Source organism: Phyllobates terribilis, unplaced genomic scaffold (genome assembly GCF_046119375.1).
Source record: "Phyllobates terribilis strain yellow unplaced genomic scaffold, ASM4611937v1 Scaffold_11__3_contigs__length_659146591, whole genome shotgun sequence".
Taxonomy (NCBI): domain Eukaryota; kingdom Metazoa; phylum Chordata; class Amphibia; order Anura; family Dendrobatidae; genus Phyllobates; species Phyllobates terribilis.
This window is the reverse complement of record NW_027362771.1, coordinates 577,180,257-577,203,830: the sequence shown is the minus strand read 5'-3', so window position 1 is coordinate 577,203,830 and position 23,574 is coordinate 577,180,257. Positions and strand designations below refer to the sequence as shown.

General features: G+C 44.8%; 1 long non-coding RNA gene across 2 annotated transcripts in view; it reads right to left on the bottom strand.

Annotated features, from left to right (window-relative positions):
- Positions 1–3,302: 3,302 nt before the first annotated feature.
- LOC141166958 (uncharacterized) overlaps positions 3,303–23,574 on the bottom strand; it is a 57,040-nt gene continuing 36,768 nt past the window's right edge. The window contains exon 3 of one of the 2 annotated variants that reach the window (XR_012251367.1): positions 3,303–3,469. This is a non-coding gene — a long non-coding RNA (uncharacterized lncRNA). Of the gene's footprint in view, positions 3,470–5,695; positions 5,813–23,574 lie in introns of those variants that run through there. The other variant, XR_012251368.1, reaches the window with a different exon arrangement.

Below are 23,574 nucleotides of genomic sequence, written 5' to 3'. Positions count from 1 at the left end.
AAGTTATCTGTAAACAGAAAGATTGTGAGGGAATATTTAGCTAACATAAATGAGTTCAAGTCTCCAGGTCCAGATGAATTACACCCCAGAGTACTGAAGGAGATCGTAGAAGAAATTTTAGAACCACTCTCCATAATCTTTGAAAAGTCTTGGAGAACAGGAGAAGTCCCAGAAGACTGGAGAAGAGCAAATGTTGTTCCTATCTTCAAAAAGGGGAAGAAGGTGGACCCAGGGAACTATAGGCCGGTGAGTCTGACTTCTATACCAGGAAAGATCTTTGAACAAATTATTAAACAACATGTATGTAAGTACCTGGATAAGAATGAAGTGATTAACCAGAGTCAGCATGGGTTTATAACTAACAAGTCATGTCAGACTAACTTAATTTCCTTCTATGACAGAATCACTGACTGGGTGGATCAGGGAAATGCTGTAGATATAGTATATCTTGACTTCAGCAAAGCATTTGACAAAGTATCTCACACCATCCTTATTGAAAAAATGACCAAGTATGCAATGGACCAGGCAACTGTTAGGTGGATTCATAACTGGCTTAGTGATCGGACTCAAAGGGTGGTTGTAAATGGCTTCACATCCAACTGGATGAATGTCTCAAGTGGGGTACCACAGGGCTCCGTCCTGGGACCTGTATTGTTCAACATCTTTATCAATGATTTAGATGAAGGAATTGAGGGTAAACTGATTAAATTTGCTGATGACACAAAGCTAGGAGGGATAGCTAATACTAGAGAAGAGAGAGAGAGGATTCAAAAAGACCTAAATAAACTGGAGCAGTGGGCAGCAACCAACAGAATGGTTTTTAACAGGGAAAAATGCAAAGTACTACATCTGGGCAATAAAAATGAAAAAAGCATATACAGAATGGGAGGAATAGAGCTAAGCAACAGTACATGTGAAAAAGACTTAGGTATACTAATAGATCATAGACTGAACATGAGTCAACAGTGTGATGCAGCAGCAAAAAAGGCAAATACAATTCTGGGATGTATTAACAGAAGCATACAGTCTAGATCACGTGAAGTCATTATCGGTCTTTACTCCTCTTTGGTCAGACCTCATCTGGAATACTGTGTACAGTTTTGGGCACCACATTTTAAAAAAGACATAGACAAACTGGAGCAAGTTCAGAGAAGAGCGACCAGAATGGTGACTGGTCTGCAAACCATGTCCTATGAGGAACGGTTGCAGGATTTGGGAATGTTTAGCTTGCAAAAAAGAAGACTGAGAGGAGACTTAAAAGCTGTCTACAAATATGTCAAGGGCTGTCACATTGTAGAAGGATCATCTTTATTCTCATTTGCACAAGGAAAGACTAGAAGCAATGGGATGAAACTAAATGGGAGGAGACACAGATTAGATATTAGAAAAAACTTTTTGACAGTTAGGGTGATTAATGAGTGGAACAGGCTGCCACGAGAGGTGGTGAGTTCCCCTTCAATGGATGTCTTCAAACAGAGGCTGGACAGACATCTGTCTGAGATGATTTAGTGAATCCTGCTTTGAGCAGGGGGTTGGACCAGATGACCCAAGAGGTCCTTTCCAACTCTACCATTCTATGATTCTATGATTCTATGAGTCTGGACCGCATATTCCTCACCCTGAACCTCCTTTGTCCCACCATGCCGAGTGCCCAGAGACAACTGAACCCACGCTTGGACACTCCAAAGAGCTGTTCACTTTCCCATTTATAGATTCGGGCCTCTCGCCCGGTCCACTTGAAGCGGGGCAAGAGGAGATCGCATGTAGCAATGCCCAAATATTTGAACAGCCACGGTCACACAAAGGCGACGGTGGGAAAGTGTCTCAAGAAGTGGGAGATGATGAGACACAATAGCCAGAAAACCAACATCTGTCACAAAACTGAATATAGTCACTCCAAGCAATTTATGTAACAACACACATTTTCCCTTAAAGCCGCAAACAGGGATAAACTGGAGACACGACACAATTGAAAGCTAAAAAGCATATTTTATTATTAAATTCATTAAAAATATTTTTTTACACACACATTAAAAATTAAACAGGAAAATGTTTTTATCAGCTATGCAGGAACGAATATGTGGGTCCCAAACCAAGGGCTAAATATATGAGCTAGTAGGACTCAAAGCATATATTATGAGATATTGTGAGGTATTATCCTACAGCTCAAATTCAATGAACCAGTATCAAAAATAGAACGAAGGAACATAAAGTGCTAGTACTCAATATCCACCTGTAGAAACTTACAGTACTGGTACCTCATATAGAGACTATAGGGACCACATATGCCTGTTGCCCAATCTATATAAAAAGAATCACCTACTGGTATAGTCTACCCACTTTGTTAAGTATACTACCATTGTCAAGGTCCTGTTAGTAAAGGTCCACAATCATATGGGTCCAAAACGGCAAGTCACCGAGACCACAATGGGGCATAAAAAGGAAGGGCACATTACCTATAGCCAAATGGAGAGAGAGTATATGACCCACAGTTCCTGCTGCTGCACCCCGACGACGCCGTTTCGCCACGCTTCTTCCAGGGGGCGTATACTACTCAGGTTAGACTGCTCCTTTAAATAGTGCCTGCGGCCAATGGGATCCCCGTCTGCCCATGTCTAAGGGTGATGTGGGCGCATGAACGCCGTTCAGCTTCCCTTAATTGAAAAGTGACTTCCGGTTCCGGCGCTTGGAACGCAAGCGTGGAACGCATCGCCTTCCGTTATGCGCCGATCCAGAAGTCAACGAGCGCTGACAGCTGCGCATGCGCACCCACCCCGCAGGGCTGTACGAGGACAAAAAAATGTACGGGACATGCTGACAAGGTACTAGCAGAGAGGGGAAATACAAAGATATCCTAAATCCTGTTCCTCATCCAAAAAGAATAAGGTAGAGAGATGCCCTTATACATACAGGTACCTATGCAAAAAAAGGAAAACTGTCTCATAATGGAATAAAATACCTAAAGTCACCCCAAGCTTCCAAAAGTAGAGGGAAGAAGAGGGGGGAAAAAGAAGGGAAAACGAAGGGGGAAAAAGGAAGAAAGAGGGAAAAAAGAGGGAAAAGGGGGGGAAAGAAGAGAGAAGAGAGGAAGGGAAGAAGGGGGCCATGCAAATGCCAAGAGACCCCCATGGAGGACTATCAGAGGAATTGTATAAAGCCAAACAAGTGCCCATAGATAGATAATCATAGGCATTACTAGACCTCCCCCTCCCCCCCCCCCCACCCCCCCAAAAATAATGAAGATACAATCAAACATATACACATCCATACACATCGAGGGCATATACAGATGTACTTCATCCATTATGTGGTACACTGGTCCCAACCACATTAGTAGTCCTTTTTAGTTCAGCCTTTGTCTGATCCCGATGTAGATAGGAATCCCCTTCTGTATTGTAGCATCACAGTCTCAGAAACAGTCCATGGATCATCCATGGATCATCCAACGAAATCAGGCCACATCAATTAACTAAGGAGCAGAATTAAAAAACACACAGTCAATATAATAAATATACAAATTAAAACCCGGAGTTAAAAACATACACATCTATCCAAGAAGTAACCTATAGAAAAGCGGCAAAGTCCAAATTTTCGTTTAAACCCTGTGGGGAGATTGTGCCCAGTCTATAGATCCGTTTACTCTCAGTTTGAGCTAAAGTCCTCCCCAAATCCCCTCCCCTGGGCCCCAATGTTACTTGATCAATAGCCTTAACGACTAAGCCCTCCGTTTTACAATTATGAAATTCTTTAAAATGTCTAGGTATGGTTTTCAACATTTTTACATCATTCACAGTTGCCGCTTTTTCAATGTCCCTAACATGTTCACGGACATGCACCTTTAATTCTCTTGTCGTTAGACCTATATAGATCTTTCCACATGGACACTCAGCATGATAGACTACACCCTTTGATGTGCAGGTAAGATGCTTCCTTATTTGGAAGATTCTGGATGCATCATGGTTCGAAAAGGTCTTACTTTTCTTCAAGTTCTTGCAGGCCTTGCAAAAACTGCAGGGGAAAAAACCCACCACGGTACTGGCCGATGTGTTCTTCAGGGTGCTGACTGGCTGATAGTGACTGTGAACTAGGGCATCCCTAAGATTCTTAGATCTTTTGGCCACTAGGGAGGGTTTTTGCGGGAGGATCTGTTTCAGTATTGGATCCATCAGCAGTATTTTCCAATGTTTATGTACAATATTGGAAACTTCTTTCCACTGTTTGTTTTAAGTAGTGATAAGTCTGATTTGATTATTGGATGTCTGTCTTTCTTTCCTGTCCTTCCCAAACAATAGTTCTTGTCTTGGCGTATGATATGCTTTTCTAAATCCCCTCCGTATACATCGTCTGCTATATCCTCTTTCCTCAAATCTTCCAGCTAAGTCTTCAGCTTGCGTCATAAAGGTGTCATCGCCTGAGCAAATCTTCCTTGTTCTCAGGAACTGGCCAATCGGTATTCCTCTAATTGTAGAAGGGATGTGTGACGATGAGGCATGTAGAAGAGTATTAGTGGAAGTAATTTTTCGAAAAACATCGGTGATGATGCGTCCATCAGGGAGGGCCCCAATGCGGACATCCAGGAAATCCAGCTGTCTACCATATTTATATGTCAACTTGATATTCAGAGAGTTATTATTCAGATTAATCATAAAATCTCTGAGTTCCGCTATGGGGCCCTCCCAGATGAACCAAACATCATCGATGTAACGCATCCATCCGTGTACATTCTCTATGCCCACAATTGGTTCGACTTGAAAAATTTGGCGTTCCCAGGCTCCTAGGAACAAATTTGCGTAAGAGGGGGCACATGCAGCCCCCATTGCTGTGCCCTGTATCTGCAAATACACCATGTCGTTAAACATGAACGCATTATGTTCCAAGATGAATTCCAAGAGAATAATCAGGAGTTCAATCAAAGGGGGTTCTAATCCACTCGATCCCAGAAACCATCTGACCGCCCGAATGCCGTCTGTGTGTTTTATAGAAGAGTAAAGGGCTTCCATATCAGCAGTTACCATTATCATGTTATCCTCAAGTTGAAGATCACTTAATCGCTGCAGAGCCGACGTTGTATCTTGGATAAAAGAAGGCAGAGTGCGAACTAGAGGTTTAAGATAGTGATCAATAACACAACACACAATTTCGCAGAGACCTCCGTTACCAGATACAATGGGTCTTCCGGGAGGGTCAAGATGGTTTTTGTGTAACTTGGGTAATAGATAGAACGTAGGTAGTTTTGGATGTAAATTTACTATAGTGTCTAGGAATCTCTTAGGAATAATGTCCTGTTCATACGCCTTCATCAGGATATCTATCAGTTGATCATGGAATTCTTTGGTAGGATTCCGAGGGAGTTTCCTATAACAAGTGGTTACATCCAGAATTTTATGGGCTTGTTTTTCATACAAATTATTCGGCCATAGTACCAAATTCCCCCCCTTATCTGCTGGTTTTATGGTAATGTCCTTTAACGATTGTAATTCCTGGAGAGCTATCCTTTCCTCCTGGGATAGGTTAGATATCCATTTTGGACTGGAAGGTAGTTGTTCAATTTCTGCGACTACCATTCTTGTGAAGATATCCACAGAGGCACATGATCCTAAAGGGGGAAAGGTTTTAGAAGTTTTAATCAAGTTTAGGGGAAACTTACCGATATTAGGGGATTGTTGTTCCTCAGACAGTTCTTCAAGAATCTGTAGTGCCTCTTGCTCCTGGGTGGTGGGAAATGTTTGATCATTGCCTGTTCGGTGGTGGAACTTTTTTAAAAGAATTTTCCTAGCAAATAAGTGTATATCTTTCACCACCTCGAACTTATCTAAAGGACAGGAGGGAGAAAATGTTAGCCCTCTCTCTAGTACTCGGCGCTGGGGCTCGGTAATCACATGATCAGATAAGTTTATTACCTTCATTTGGTCATTCTTTTTCTTATTTCCTTTGCGGGAGAAAATATCCGGATACCTCCTAGTTCCATTAAGGCCAGCTCTGGTTCTTGGATATGTAGCCCCTGTACTCTCAGACTCACTACAGGATGCGCTTCCTTCCGAACAGGGAGTTTGATTTTCCACCAATTGATTGGTTAGATTTGTATAGGTGGATTTTCTAGGGTTTTGCCACTTAAAGATTTTGTCGTTTTCATAGTCTCTTACATCTCTTTGGTATTTCTTAGTTTTTATATCATTTTCCCATTTATCCATTTCCTTTTCAATATTTTTCAAGTATAGATCAAGTTTTTCCCTTGAAATATCTTTATGAAGAGATCTATGAATCTCTTCAATTTCCTTATCAAGTATATTCAAGGACCGTGTATTTTTCTCTATAATAATATTGATAAATTCTAGGGAGCAAGTGTGGGCAGCCATTTTCCATCTCTTGATTAGTTCAGTATCATCCAAATCAAAGGACGGATATACTTGGACCCTCAGGCCCCGTGGTATGATTTTTTGTTCAAAATAATTTTTTCTAGAGAAATCTTGTTCCACCACAGTTTTGTCTTTTTCTGTACTGCGTTTTTATATTGTGCAATAAGATCTTTACTTTCTTGAGAAACCTCTTGGGAAGTGTATGTATTTCCCTGCTTAAATAAATCTGTGGCTTTAGACCGCCACGAGGTCTCTTTAGCCTTGAGATCCATCAAATTAGGTTATAGTGACACTCTGTTAATAAACAGAAAAAATGATAACCAACACCTGTCACAAAACTGAATATAGTCACTCCAAGCAATTTATGTAACAACACACATTATCCCTTAAAGCCGCAAACAGGGATAAACTGGAGACACGACACAATTGAAAGCTAAAAAGCATATTTTATTATTAAATTCATTAAAAATATTTTTTTACACACACATTAAAAATTAAGCAGGAAAATGTTTTTATCAGCTATGCAGGAACGAATACGTGGGTCCCAAACCAAGGGCTAAATATATGAGCTAGTAGGACTCAAAGCATATATTATGAGATATTGTGAGGTATTATCCTACAGCTCAAATTCAATGAACCAGTATCGAAAATAGAACGAAGGAACATAAAGTGCTAGTGCTCAATATTCACCTGTAGAAACTTACAGTACTGGTACCTCATATAGAGACTATAGGGACCACATATGCCTGTTGCCCAATCTATATAAAAAGAATCACCTACTGGTATAGTCTACCCACTTTGTTAAGTATACTACCATTGTCAAGGTCCTGTTAGTAAAGGTCCACAATCATATGGGTCCAAAACGGCAAGTCACCGAGACCATAATGAGGCATAAAAAGGAAGGGCACATTACCTATAGCCAAATGGAGAGAGAGTATATGACCCACAGTTCCTGCTGCTGCACCCCGACGACGCCATTTCGCCACGCTTCTTCCAGGGGGCGTATACTACTCAGGTTAGACTGCTCCTTTAAATAGTGCCTGCGGCCAATGGGATCCCCGTCTGCCCATGTCTAAGGGTGATGTGGGCGCATGAACGCCGTTCAGCTTCCCGTAATTGAAAAGTGACTTCCGGTTCCGGCGCTTGGAACGCAAGCGTGGAACGCATCGCCTTCCGTTATGCGCCGATCCGGAAGTCAACGAGCGCTGACAGCTGCGCATGCGCACCCACCCCGCAGGGCTGTACGAGGACAAAAAAATGTACGGGACATGCTGACAAGGTACTAGCAGAGAGGGGAAATACAAAGATATCCTAAATCCTGTTCCTCATCCAAAAAGAATAAGGTAGAGGGATGCCCTTATACATACAGGGACCTATGCAAAAAAAGGAAAACTGTCTCATAATGGAATAAAATACCTAAAGTCACCCCAAGCTCCCAAAAGTAGAGGGAAGAAGAGGGGGGGAAAAGAAGGGAAAACGAAGGGGGAAAAAGGAAGAAAGAGGGAAAAAAAGAGGGAAAAGGGGGGAAAGAAGAGAGAAGAGAGGAAGGGAAGAAAGGGGGCCATGCAAATGCCACATTTTTCAAGTCGAACCAATTGTGGGCATAGAGAATGTACACGGATGGATGCGTTACATCGATGATGTTTGGTTCATCTGGGAGGGCCCCATAGCGGAACTCAGAGATTTTATGATTAATCTGAATAATAACTCTCTGAATATCAAGTTGACATATAAATATGGTAGACAGCTGGATTTCCTGGATGTCCGCATTGGGGCCCTCCCTGATGGACGCATCATCACTGATGTTTTTCGAAAAATTACTTCCACTAATACTCTTCTACATGCCTCATCGTCACACATCCCTTCTACAATTAGAGGAATACCGATTGGCCAGTTCCTGAGAACAAGGAAGATTTGCTCAGGCGATGACACCTTTATGACGCAAGCTGAAGACTTAGCTGGAAGATTTGAGGAAAGAGGATATAGCAGACGCTGTATACGGAGGGGATTTAGAAAAGCATATCATACGCCAAGACAAGAACTATTGTTTGGGAAGGACAGGAAAGAAAGACAGACATCCAATAATCAAATCAGACTTATCACTACTTATAACAAACACTGGAAAGAAGTTTCCAATATTGTACATAAACATTGGAAAATACTGCTGATGGATCCAATACTGAAACAGATCCTCCCGCAAAAACCCTCCCTAGTGGCCAAAAGATCTAAGAATCTTAGGGATGCCCTAGTTCACAGTCACTATCAGCCAGTCAGCACCCTGAAGAACACATCGGCCAGTACCGTGGTGGGTTTTTTCCCCTGCAGTTTTTGCAAGGCCTGCAAGAACTTGAAGAAAAGTAAGACCTTTTCGAACCATGATGCATCCAGAATCTTCCAAATAAGGAAGCATCTTACCTGCACATCAAAGGGTGTAGTCTATCATGCTGAGTGTCCATGTGGAAAGATCTATATAGGTCTAACGACAAGAGAATTAAAGGTGCGTGTCCGTGAACATGTTAGGGACATTGAAAAAGCGGCAACTGTGAATGATGTAAAAATGTTGAAAACCATACCTAGACATTTTAAAGAATTTCATAATTGTAAAACGGAGGGCTTAGTTGTTAAGGCTATTGATCAAGTAACATTGGGGCCCAGGGGAGGGGATTTGGGGAGGACTTTAGCTCAAACTGAGAGTAAATGGATCTATAGACTGGGCACAATCTCCCCACAGGGTTTAAACGAAAATTTGGGCTTTGCCGCTTTTCTATAGGTTACTTCTTGGATAGATGTGTATGTTTTTAACTCCGGGTTTTAATTTGTATATTTATTATATTGACTGTGTGTTTTTTAATTCTGCTCCTTAGTTAAATGATGTGGCCTGATTTCGTTGGATGATCCATGGATGATCCATGGACTGTTTCTGAGACTGTGATGCTACAATACAGAAGGGGATTCCTATCTACACTGGGATCAGACAAAGGCTGAACTAAAAAGGACTACTAATGTGGTTGGGACCAGTGTACCACATAATGGATGAAGTACATCTGTATATGCCCTCGATGTGTATGGATGTATATATGATTGATTGTATCTTCATTATTTTTGGGGGGTTGGGGGGGTTGGGGGAGGGGGAGGGGAGGGGGAGGTCTAGTAATGCCTATGATTATCTATCTATGGGCACTTGTTTGGCTTTATACAATTCCTCTGATTGTCCTCCATGGGGGTCTCTTGGCATTTGCATGGTCCCCTTCTTCCCTTCCTCTCTTCTCTCTTCTTTCCCCCCCTTTTCCCTCTTTTTTCCCTCTTTCTTCCTTTTTCCCCCTTTGTTTTCCCTTCTTTTTCCCCTCTCTTCTTCCCTCTACTTTTGGGAGCTTGGGGTGACTTTAGGTATTTTATTCCATTATGAGACAGTTTTCCTTTTTTTGCATAGGTCCCTGTATGTATAAGGGCATCCCTCTACCTTATTCTTTTTGGATGAGGAACAGGATTTAGGATATCTTTGTATTTCCCCTCTCTGCTAGTACCTTGTCAGCATGTCCCGTACATTTTTCTGTCCTCGTACAGCCCTGCGGGGTGGGTGCGCATGCGCAGCTGTCAGCGCTCGTTGACTTCCGGATCGGCGCATAACGGAAGGCGATGCGTTCCACGCTTGCGTTCCAAGCGCCGGAACCGGAAGTCACTTTTCAATTACGGGAAGCTGAACGGCGTTCATGCGCCCACATCACCCTTAGACATGGGCAGACGGGGATCCCATTGGCCGCAGGCACTATTTAAAGGAGCAGTCTAACCTGAGTAGTATACGCCCCCTGGAAGAAGCGTGGCGAAACGGCGTCGGCGGGGTGCAGCAGCAGGAACTGTGGGTCATATGCTCTCTCTCCATTTGGCTATAGGTAATGTGCCCTTCCTTTTTATGCCTCATTGTGGTCTCGGTGACTTGCCGTTTTGGACCCATATGATTGTGGACCTTTACTAACAGGACCTTGACAATGGTAGTATACTTAACAAAGTGGGTAGACTATACCAGTAGGTGATTCTTTTCATATAGATTGGGCAACAGGCATATGTGGTCCCTATAGTCTCTATATGAGGTACCAGTACTGTAAGTTTCTACAGGTGGATATTGAGCACTAGCACTTTATGTTCCTTCGTTCTATTTTTGATACTGGTTCATTGAATTTGAGCTGTAGGATAATACCTCACAATATCTCATAATATATGCTTTGAGTCCTACTAGCTCATATATTTAGCCCTTGGTTTGGGACCCACATATTCGTTCCTGCATAGCTGATAAAAACATTTTCCTGCTTAATTTTTAATGTGTGTGTAGAAAAATATTTTTAATGAATTTATTAAAAAAATATGCTTTTTAGCTTTCAATTGTGTCGTGTCTCCAGTTTATCCCTGTCTGCGGCTTTAAGGGATAATGTGTGTTGTTACAATAGCCAGAAAGTCAGGAGGAGGAACAGAGTGCGGAAGTGGAAGTCGAGGTGGTGGATGATATAGTAACTGACCCAACCTGGCAGGAGGACATGCAGAGCGAGGAGAGCAGCACACAGGGGGAGGGAGACAGAGCACCCCAACGGGTAGGAAGAAGCAGTGTGGTGGCCACAGAAAGAAGGCAGGCAACCATTCCCCGTAACACCAACACAAAGGAAGTTGCCAGTACAACTGTTAGGTCTTCCCGAGTCTGGTTGTTTTTCAAAGACTCTGCCGATAACCCCAAAAAGGTAATTTGCACCACCTGCCAGGCCAGCATCCGCAGGGGTGGCAAAACTAGCAGCCTGACCAACTTCAGCATGATCAGGTACATGGCAGCAAAGCACCTGACTTTGTGGGCTGAACCCCAGTGTCCAGCAACAGTGTTCTTCCAATGTTGTGCATGCAAGCCAATCCCTTGTCCATGGTGCATGCGAAGAATCATCCTGCCCTGCACCTGTCATTTCACACTCTCAAGTAACAGCATCAGGAAGCACGTCCACGTCCTTGTCCCAGCGCAGCGTTCAGTTGTCCATACGCCAATCCTTGGAATGCAAGTGCAAATACGCAGCCAACTCTACTAAATTCCCACATTTCACGACTTCTTGCACTCGAAATGTTGCCTTTTAAGCTCGTGGAGACGGAAGCATTTCGCAACCTAATGGCGGTGGCCGTCCCTCGGTACTCGGTCCCCAACTGCCACTGTCCCCGTAATACACAAGCACGTGTCCCAAAACATTAGCCATGCTCTCAACAACACAGTTACCGGGAAAGTCCACCTAACCATGGATACGTGAACAAGTGCTTGTGGGCAGGGACGGTACATCTCGCTGATGGTGTGTCACCCAGGGGGAATATAGGGGACTTGGTACCCGGGCCTTTTACCTTGCTTAGGATGTCACGGCAGTCGGCTCCCGAGCCCGTACTCTGGGTCTCTCTTTTAAAAGAGGCTTTAGAATACAGTTTGTCTCATGACGCCACCTGTGGTGTCCGGTAATGGTTACCGGCGCTGCTGCAGACCTCCGGGGGTGATGGGATGGTAGCTGGGATGTTTCTGCTACCAACAGGCGGAGCGGGCCCCCAGGGCAGTGTAGGTGTGGATGGTGGTGATGCTGGGGCTTGTAGTGCAGGAGAGATGGTGCAGCAGAAGTAACTGACAGAGACAGTTACGGTCCAGGGTACTCGGTAGGAAGAGTGCACTTCAGGACTTCTCCCCAGTGAGCGGGTATAAGGCCTCCTGGTCCGTGTCTCCCTCTCTCTAAGCTCCTGGCCAGCCTGCAACTGGGCCTAGCTTCTGTGTCGTGCTGTTCCTTCACCTGTCACTTGGTTGTAGGACCTTTCTCTGGCAACCACTATCCCTGGACGCAGGGGCCTTCGTGGTTCCTAGTCCTGTCAAGGGTTTAACTTCAGGTCGACCAGGGACTTGTAGTCCTCCTGGTATGCCAGCAATCCCTACTGGGTATAGAGGACCCTGTAGCCACAGACCCGGTGTCCGGATTATGTCTTGGGGTAAGCCTGTGATGCTCCTCTGCCCCCTCAATTCCTCTCTCCTCTCCGGCCACACTCGGGGCCCTCAATACAGCAGCAGATGTGCTGCGTCTTCACTGCTCTCAGTGGCACCACACTCTTTCACTTTCTGACTGCCTAACTCCACCCTCCATATATATATCCCTAACAGGGCTCCCTTTGGAGGTATGAGGTGGAAGGGTATAGGTGTTTGTATGTAGTGAGGGCCTCTTGTGGAGAAGTCCGTCCATGCACCCTTTTGGGTCCTGTGGTACCTTTGAACAGCAGGGTGCCACATTCCCCCCTAGTACAATTCAATACTCGTGGACTGAAGCATTTTGTAACAGGTAACAACAATAACAATAATAATAACAACAACAATAATGATAATGTTACAATAAGTCCCGTCACCAAGTGTCTATTTCACCGATGAAAGTGTAACAAGGGTAACATGAGGGACCCACCAACGTAGGCCCTGGGCGTGGCTACAGGGAATAAGTGATCCAGGTGTTGGACCACGTCTTCGGCCACGCCAAATGAGTTTTTGTTCAGTGGTCTCTTGGTTGCAAATATAAAACCAATAGAGGGCACTTTAAGAAGTGCAAACTATATGCAAGATCAGTTCTTGGCTGCTCACAGTCCTCAGTCTGAAGTTTGTATACCCTCACGGGTAACCAAATGCACACGTAATTTTTCAGTTCTCACTCTAATAACTGGTTGCAGCCTTATGGGTAACTTATTTACAAGGTTCAGTCCCACTTACTGGTACCTAGTAGTGGGGTCCCCGCTGGGGTACTCTTTATTCTTGTTGGCTGACCCAGCTGGGTCATCAGACATGAACTGCAGGGGCGTGTCCTCCTCCTTCTCGACTTTACGGCTTAGCTCCTGCACCTCAGCTTGGAGGAACTCGGCATCCTCCGGGGACAGTTTAGATATTTCTCCCTCCAGGGTGAGGGGGGTCGCTTGTTGCTGCAGGCCACGGGTGGAGGCTCGGTCTTGGCTCCCGGGTGCGGTCTGTCTAGATTGGTTAAGACCACACCCTTCTCCATTCCTTCTCTCTTTCTCCCCTTCCAGTTCAGACTCCACACATAAGACCTCAGGAGTGGACATGGATGTCAGACATATGTATCATCCTCCAAAACTTTGAGGACTCCACCAAGATGGTGAACGGTGATGATGCCATAATTAGCATCACCATCCCGCTTCTCTGTCTTCTGAAACACTCTCTGCTCATAATCAAAGAGGATGCATTGCAGGCAGAGCACGATGAGATGGAGCAAGGAACCATACAGGGTGATTACACACAGCCAAGCCTCATCTCATCCCAATGTGGATTGGGTGACAATAAGGAAGAGGAGGAGGAAGAACAGGAGCTAGTTTCATGCACTATAGACGGTACTACCTGCACAACTGTCATACCATCTGTTCAGTGTGAATGGCCAAAGGACAGAGAGGAGGAGGAGGAGGAGGGGAACATGGTCAGTCATCCTCTTGGTGAAGTCTTCCCTGTTAGCAGTCTGGTACACATGGCTGAGTTTATGTTACACGGCCTTTCCCATGACCCTCGCGTTCTCAAAATTTTGGGTGACAGTCATTACTGGTTGGTGACACTTTTAGACCCACGCTACAAAGAGAACTTTACATCTCTTATTCCTGAGACGGACAGGTCTACAAAAATGGAGCAGTACCTGAAGGCCCTTGTTGCGGAACTATTACAAAAATTCCCATCTGAAAACGCTGACGGCAGAGGTCACAGTTGATTAGACAACCAAGGAGTACAGGTGAGAGAGACACAAATGCAATCCAGCAGAGGTAGGGGAACACTGTCAAAGTTCTGGGAGAGTTTTCTCAGACCCTCCCATCGCACAGGACCTGAGGTGCGGGGTATTCTCACAAGGAGTGCTAAGTTTGGGAAGATGCTGAGAGAGGACCTTGCCGACCGTACCAGCATCCTCCGTGATTCCTCTGTGCCTTATAATTATTGGGTATCCAAGCTGAATACGTGGAATGAACTGGCTCTCTACACTTTGGAGGTCCTGGGCTGCCCTGCCGCCAGTGTTTTATCAGAGCGGGTTTTTTGTGGCGCTGGTGGAATTATAACTGATAAGCGCATCCGCCTGTCAACTGAAAATGCTGACAGGTTGACTCTTATAAAAATGAACAAGGGCTGGATTGGGCCAGACTTCTCAACACCACAGAATGATACCAGCGTAACATAAACTCAAATCCAGTGTCTTTTTTTGGGAGGTGTATTCCCATGCACATCTTCATACCCACACATAGGTATAAGCTTCCTGATTTTGGCTATTTTCTCTTGTCCTCCTCCCTCTCCTCATCCTCATCCTCCACCACCATATCACCAGGGTGACCGTGGTCCCTAATGCAACACCCACATAATTTTTATAAAGGGTGTTTATGATGCAGGTAAAAAAAAATTATTATACAGTATGTTTATGTATACCCCCAGGGGTAAATTTTTGTCAGTCTATACACTTAGTGCATGTGCATTACAAGTATAGGAGACCCGCTCCTTTCTAATGGGAACACTTTTTATGAGGCCCTCTAAATCTCTTCCAAGGGGCATTGAAGTGCCTCCCAATTTTTAGCAGCCCTTGCATTCACTGCATAGGCCAACACTATGGGAGACCCTCTCCTTTCTAATGGGAATTTGTCGTTACTGTGGCCCTGCTCTATGTGTCTTTAAATTCTTAGTGGGGTTTTTCCCAAATTTTGATAGCCCTTGCAGTTACAGCATTGGCATTACCACTATGAGAGACCTGCTCCTTTATAATTGGAACATTTTTTTTTACTGAGACCCTCCTCTATGTCTCTTCAAAGGGGTATTGGGTTGCGTCCAAATTTTTGGAAGCCCTTGCAGTCACTGCATACGCAATAACAGTATAGGAGACCCACTTGTTAATAATGGGAACAACAAAGCATAGCCGACTGTTGGCTCTCTAACAATAGCGAGGGCCGACTGCTCTCCTTTTAAGAATAGTAAGGGCCGTCTGATGGCCCTATAAAAATAGACTTTATGACTTTAAGAGTCCCTCCATCATAAATTAAACAGGATGTGTCTGATGATGTGTCACACACCACATTGCCAGATAAGGTTGTAAAATGTTAAAATGACATTTCCAGGTGAATGCATTTGTCTTAAAAAATAACATAAATCACATTGTTCAGCTCCTACACCTCCTCCTCCATCTCTTCAATGACCACAGCAGTCACAAGCTGACAGCACTGCAGCACTGCTTTGGCCAAGCGGCAACAGGCTGTGGTGAAGATAACATGCTTGATGCTTGGGTGACAAATCGCCCAGCGCTGCAAAGTTGTTGAAAGCTGTAACACAGTAGCCTGATCTGTGGCTCTCACCGCTGAACATACAGCCAGGCATGGTCGTGTGTGACAATGGGTGGAACCTGGTGACGGAGAAATGACAGCCGGAGTAGATACGGTTTACCTCAATGCCAGTCCTTTCACCGAGCTAAAGAATATGGCTGTGGTGAAATACAAGCTGTTTCAGATTGAAAAACATTGTGCCCACCATAGGATTTGATTCTGAGGGCTCACCTTTCTCCCCTCCTCAAGAGCACCATAGCAGCTACAAAGTTAGCGCTATCATGAACTCTCCTGAGGTAGAAGCCAGGTCACACCAGAGGATTCTCTGGTGGGACCGTCCAACCCTGCCAAGAAGCAGTCCTGGCTAAGAAAAGTGTATGGGAAGGTTCCTGGACACTCTATGGCTGCTTTTTTACTGAGGAGGAAACACATGCAAACATGGGGAGAACATACAAAGCCCTTGCAGATGTTGTTCTTCCTGGGATTTGAACCCAGGATCCCAGCGCTGCAAGGCTTCAGTGCTAACCACTGATCCAATGTGCTGCCGTTCACCCTCTAATATGTAACAGGCAGGAGAAACTTGAACCTACTGCCACTATCTTCAGCTCCTTTGTGAGAAACTAATGTATTTGGGCAGCCACTCAGTCTACCAAATAAAATTTCTGAGAAGGAAACTGGGGATGGCTTCGCTACTGGTACTGGGGGCAGTGCTAATACCATGGCATCGTACCATAGTTTACTGGAAATATTACAGGCTGGTAGGAAGCAAGCAGATTGCCACAGAAATGTACCAGCAGTAATGTTCAGGGACCCACGGTTGTAGAAGGTGGAGTAAACACCGGGAGAAATAGTGATGGCTGGGGACCGAGTCTGGACACGAGGCATGAGATTGTGAAAAGCTTCTGCCTCCACGAGCCTTAAAGGCCACATTTTAAATGCAAACGACTGCCCAGAAATCTGGCTGTTTAGTATTGCGGCCTGTGGGTGGGTGGCTGGCTGGCTGCATACTTGCGCTTGCATTCCAAGTAACAGAAAACTAAGCAGATGGTCGTCTCTATCATCATCATGGCCTCACGTCGGCACTATGAACTCTTCTGAAGGAGAAGCCAGGGCCCACTGGAGGAGTCTCCGGTTTTCTGGTGGGTCTGTCCATCCCTGCTGAGAAGCTTCCCTAGCTAAGAAAAGTGTGTGGGAATGTTCCTGTACACTTTATGGCTGCTTTTTTAATGTGGATCAGACGTGCTTATGCATGTTATTTCTGAAACCTCATTGGAGATCAGGCCATTGCCCAACTCTGTAGTCATGAAATTAAATCCGCAAAGAAAGATATTTGTGTGTCAAAGCACCACCGACAAGTGCGAGTTGATGTTGTACGAGCTGCCATTGCTTCTGCAACAAGCTGCATTAGAAGACTTCCTGGGAGAAATGACACCCAGAGTAGATACAGTTTCCCTCTATGCCAGTCCTTTCACCAAGCTAAATACAACTCTCAGCAAAAAAAGCTGTGGACTGGCCCCGTACCGTCCCTTGCCACATTCACCTGTCCACGTGTTTGTGGTTAGGCAGTCCTTCCCAGTAAGTGCACTGGGGAGGTTACGGGTAATGTTGTAGGACCCATGCTTGCGGAAGGCGGAGACGATACCGAGAGAAATATTGGCGGCTGGGAATCGAGTATGGACATGCGGACGTCGCTGGCATGAGGTTATGAAAAGCTACCGCCTCCACGAGCCTCAAAGCCCACATTTCAAGTAAAAGCAACTTTAGAGGACTTCCTGGGAGAAATGACAGCTGGGTAGATATGGTTTCCCAAGTCCTTTCACCAAGCTAAAGATTATGGCTGTGGTGAAATACAACTCAGCAAAAAAAGCTCTGGACTGGCTCCGTACCATCCCTGGCCACATTCACCTGTCCACGTATTTGTGGTTAGGCGGTCCTTCCCAGAAAGTGCACTGGGGAGGGCAGGGGTAATGTTGTGTGACCCGTGCTTGTGGAAGGAGGAGACGATACCAGGAGAAAAAGTGGCGGCTGGAGACCGAGTATTGACACCCGGCCGCCGCCGGCATGAGGTTATGAAAAGCTTCCACCTCCATGAGCCTAAAAGGCCACATTTCAAGAGAAAGCTGCTTTAGAGGACTTCCTGGGAGAAATGACAGCTGGGTAGATATGGTTTCCCAAGTTCTTTCACCAAGCTAAAGAACATGGCTCTGGTGAAATACAACTCAGCAAAATAAGCTGTTGACTGTCTCCGTACCGTCCCTGGACACATTCACCTGTCCACGTGTTTGCGGTTAGGCGGTCCTTCCCAGTAAGTGCACTGAAGAGCGCAGGGGTAATGTTGTGGGACCCGTGCTTGTGGAAGGTGGAGACGATACCGGGAGAAATAGTGGCGGCTGGGGACCGAGTATGGACACGCGGCCGCCGCAGGCATGAATTTATGAAAAGCTTCTGCCTCCATGAGCCTAAAAGGCCACATTTCAAGAGAAAGCAGCTTTAGAGGACTTCCTGGGAGAATTGACAGCTGGGTAGATATGGTTTCCCAAGTCCTTTAACCTAGCTAAAGATTATGGCTGTGGTGAAATACAACTCAGCAAAAAAAGCTGTGGACTGCCTCCGTACCGTCCCTTGCCACAGTCACCTGTCCACATGTTTGTGGTTAGGCGGTCCTTCCCAGTAAGTGCACTGGGGAGGGCAAGGGTAATGCTGTGGGACCCGTGCTTGTGGAAGGCAGAGAAAAATAGTGGCTGCTGGGGACGGAGTATGGATACCCGGTTGCCGCCGCCATAAGATTGTGGACAGCTTCTTCCTCCACGAGCCTAAAAGGCCACATTTCAAGTGCAAGCAGCTGTCAAAAATTTGACAGTATAATATTGCAGTCTGTGGGTGAGTGGGTGGCTGGCTGCATACTTGCGCTTGCATTCCAAGGAATGGGGTAGGGACAACTGAACGCTGCACTGGGACAAAGACGTGGACGGTGATTGTTGCAAGTCTGCAATGACAGGTGCATGGCGGGAGGCATCTTTGCATGCGCCAAGGATCACTTATGATGGGCATACTTTTAGGCAGTGACCTGGGAGTCAGAAAAGCTTCCAGAAGTCTTCCCCATGCTGTTCCCATGTCTTTTCAGCACTGTATGCATGTGTCTGATAATGTGTCACACCGCACATGACTTGATAAGGTTGTAAAATGTTAAAATGACATTTCCCAGTGAATGCTTTTGTCTTGGTTGAAAGCAATGCAAAAGTGCAAAAACGCATCTAAAATGCTACGTGTGAACATAGCCCAAGGTGTGGATGAGTAGTTTTGGTTTTGGTTTTTTATTTTGACTTATATACAAGTCATTACCCTGGAAAGAATGTTCCTTAACATATTTCCCAGTAAAATCCATTTTGGTTTTGTTTTTGTATGTTTTATTGTGAGTACGTAAAAGTGGCGTAATACTCTGACAACGTTGTTGACAGCAGTGACCTGGGAGTCAGAAATGCTTCCAGGGGTCTTCCCCATGCTGATCCCATGTCATTTGAGCACTTTTCCCGTCGATTTTGGCACTTTTTAGGCTCTCTGCAGACTGCAGGGGGGAGCCGCCTGAAAAATACTCGCGTTTCCCATAGACTTACATTGGGCTCGTTGCTTGGGTCGAGCACCTGAGTATTCCAATTCGCTCGACCCGAGTAACGAGTACCCGAGCATTTTAGTGCTCGCTCATCACTACTTATGACTAGAGATGAGCGTTGTTCTACTCGAACTGTTCGCCAATCTCAAATTCGAGCTGTTTTGGGCGGTGTTCGAGCCGGTCGGCGAACACGAACAATTTGAGAAAAATTCGGCTGTTCGAGGTTATGTTCGATAACTGTTCGTGCACCAAAATCATAACTGGATTTTTTCTCAGTAATGATGAAAATTAATGTTAATACGCAGTTTGAGTGTACAGCGGGGCGGGGGGAGGGGCAGGGGATGGATCTCTGCAGGAACAATGAAGATCTCCATTTTTTTTTCTCTTTCCCGCATTTGCAGTGGGGAGGTGCAATCTGTCAGCCTATCAGCAGCGCACACACGGAGCGAAGTGCTTTTTTTCACACAAGCAAGGGCATGTGTGATTGGCAGTGTATGTCACATGTCCTTGCCCTATAAGACCAAGCCATTTTCCCCGTCGCCACCATTTTCTCACTGCTGCAGCTGCGTGTTAGACGGCACCGCTGTTGCTGTGTGCGCTATACCTTGTTAATTTCAAGCCAATTTTCGCACAAATCTACAGATAGCTTGGGAGTAGGGAATAGTTGTGATTGCAGTCCTTTTAAGGACTAGGTTACAGCATTTCCTACGACTTTTATCAGGCAGGTCTGTGCTCTTAAATAGATAGATTGTGGGAGTAAAGACTAATTGTAATTGGAGTCCTTTTCAGGACTAGGTTACATCAGTTCCTATCAGTTTTTGCCAGGCAGGTCTGTGCCAGTGCTGTGCAAGTTTTTTTCACAGCATTTGGCTGAATCTAGCAAAGCTAATCCTTTTTGGCCTATTGCAGAGTGTGTTAGTCAGTGGAGTAGCCTATCTGTGTTGCAAGATATACCACCTGTGTATAGAATACCAATTTTTTTACTGCACCAAGTGAAGTAAAATCTTTTGGGCATAGCATCATTCTATTAGTCCATCTATACTGATCTCCATCAGGTTGCAAACTGAATATAATTTTTTTCTGCATCTAGCTCTGAAAAAATATTTGGGCTTCTAGCAGTGTGTGGGACTTGGTCTATTAGTCCATCTATACTGACCTCCATCAGGTTGCAAATTAAAAATAATTTTTTTCTTCATTTACCTCTGAAAAAATATTTGGGCTTCTAGCAGTGTGTGGGACTTGTTCTATTAGTCCTTCTATACTGACCTCCAGCAGGTTGCAAATTGAATATAATTTTTTTCTGCATCTAGCTCTGAAAAAATATTTGGGCTTCTAGCGGTGTGTGGGACTTGGTCTATTAGTCCATCTATACTGACCTCCATCAGGTTGCAAATTAAAAATAATTTTTTTCTGCATCTAGCTCTGAAAAAATATTTGGGCTTCTAGCAGTGTGTGGGACTTGGTCTATTAGTCCATCTATACTGACCTCCATCAGGTTGCAAATTAAAAATAATTTTTTTCTGCATCTAGCTCTGAAAAAATATTTGGGCTTCTAGCAGTGTGTGGAACTTGGTCTATTAGTCCATCTATACTGACCTCCATCAGGTTGCAAATTGAATAAAAAAAATTTCTGCATCTAGCTCAGAAAAAATATTTGGGCTTCTAGCGGTGTGTGGGACTTGGTCTATTAGTCCATCTATACTGACCTCCATCAGGTTGCAAATTAAAAATAATTTTTTTCTGCATCTAGCTCTGAAAAAATATTTGGGCTTCTAGCAGTGTGTGGGACTTGGTCTATTAGTCCATCTATACTGACCTCCATCAGGTTGCAAATTAAAAATAATTTTTTTCTTCATTTAGCTCTGAAAAAATATTTGGGCTTCTAGCAGTGTGTGGGACTTGTTCTATTAGTCCTTCTATACTGACGTCCAGCAGGTTGCAAATTGAATATAATTTTTTTCTGCATCTAGCTCTGAAAAAATATTTGGGCTTCTAGCAGTGTGTGGGACTTGGTCTATTAGTCCATCTATACTGACCTCCATCAGGTTGCAAATTAAAAATAATTTTTTTCTGCATCTAGCTCTGAAAAAATATTTGGGCTTCTAGCAGTGTGTGGGACTTGGTCTATTAGTCCATCTATACTGACCTCCATCAGGTTGCAAATTAAAAATAATTTTTTTCTTCATTTAGCTCTGAAAAAATATTTGGGCTTCTAGCAGTGTGTGGGACTTGTTCTATTAGTCCTTCTATACTGACCTCCAGCAGGTTGCAAATTGAATATAATTTTTTTCTGCATCTAGCTCTGAAAAAATATTTGGGCTTCTAGCGGTGTGTGGGACTTGGTCTATTAGTCCATCTATACTGACCTCCATCAGGTTGCAAATTAAAAATAATTTTTTTCTGCATCTAGCTCTGAAAAAATATTTGGGCTTCTAGCGGTGTGTGGGACTTGGTCTATTAGTCCATCTATACTGACCTCCATCAGGTTGCAAATTAAAAATAATTTTTTTCTGCATCTAGCTCTGAAAAAATATTTGGGCTTCTAGCAGTGTGTGGGACTTGGTCTATTAGTCCATCTATACTGACCTCCATCAGGTTGCAAATTGAATAAAAAAATTTTCTGCATCTAGCTCTGAAAAAATATTTGGGCTTCTAGCGGTGTGTGGGACTTGGTCTATTAGTCCATCTATACTGACCTCCATCAGGTTGCAAATTAAAAATAATTTTTTTCTGCATCTAACCCAGCCAATAGTTTTGGCCTAATACCACAGTTTGGCCACTCAGCTCTGCTTGGTTACCATCCATTGTTTTTTTGTGCAAGCAACTCCAGAGTTGTGAATTAGTTAACCACCAAAATGAGTGGAAAAAGGCCTGCTGCTGGTGGAAAGGGGAATAGGCGTGTTGGGAAGGGGAAAAAAGGTTGTGTCCGTGGGGTAGGTGCAGAAGAAAGACCATCTTCCAGCCAAACTAAAATGTCTACTTCTTTTAGCGGACAATGTGATAAGATCCCTTTCTTACGGCCACGCCAATCGCTACAAATTCCAGATGAGGCACAAAAATAGCAGGTGCTTCAACGGATATCAAGTGCTCCTTTAAGTGGGCTCTCCTCCACATCAACTTCAACATCACAAATACTCCAGTCCTCAAAGGTGTCACCCAAATCGCACTTGCTTCCTCACAGCTCCCAAATCTCCAGCTGCCCGTCTGAGTATGAGGTAGAACAGATGGTTGAGTCTGCAGAGCTGTTTACTCATACTATAGCCTGGGAATCAGAGGTCGACTCCAGCGCTTCTGTGAATCCAGACAAGGAAATGATCTGCACTGATGCCCAGAATCTTTATGAGTCGGATCCAGGACCAGACGCAGAAGGTTCTGACCATAATGTAGACCCTCATTCCCAAACTGTAACTCCTGTTGGTGGAGACAATGAGGAAGACGATGATAAGACTCAAATACCTGATTGGAGCGACAACTTTAGTTTTTTGTCAGGGCAGGAACAGGTTGGCTCTGAGGACGACGGGTGTGATAACGCACAGGGTGATGATGATGAGGTCGGAGATCCCACTTACTGTCAACCCACAGTCAGCCAAGAGATGAGGTCAGCAGAGGAGGTGGAGGAAGATGCTAGTGACGACGAGGTCAGGTTGCGCCTTCCTGGACAGAGACGTAGTACTGGAAGCACGTCAACAACTGCATCCTCAAACACAACTCTGCCTCTCACCACAAGTCGTGGTGGCTCTTCAGGTCGCATGGTTGCTAAGCCTTGCATAGCCTGGGCATTTTTTCAGATCGATAAAGATGACCCAACTCGTGTTATCTGTAACATTTGTCAGCAAAAGCTAAGTAGAGGCCAAAAAATACATAGTTTGAGTACTTCATGCATGAACCGGCACATGGACATGAAGCATAAGTTGCAGTGGGAAGCTCAGTGTGCTACAATGCGGTCTAGCCGGCCGGGCCAACCACCGTCTGCCATATCTTGTGCATCCGCGGCCTCTTCATCCTCTGTGACTGGGGGGACAGCAGTCACACCTGTTTTGGGGCGCAGACCTGCCACCTCTTTACCCGCAACAGCCAGCGTGATTGGCAGGTCATCATTTTCTTTGGAGATGGTAACACCAGCTGGTCTTGAGCGCTGTCCGACATCGATAGCACCACCTTTGGATCAAGGCAACCTAACATGTCCGCCTGCATCTTCCTCACAGACCGGCAGTTTGCCGGGGACACCCTTATCAACCCCGTCTAAGCACAATAGCCAGCCCTCGGTCCCTCAGATGTGGACAA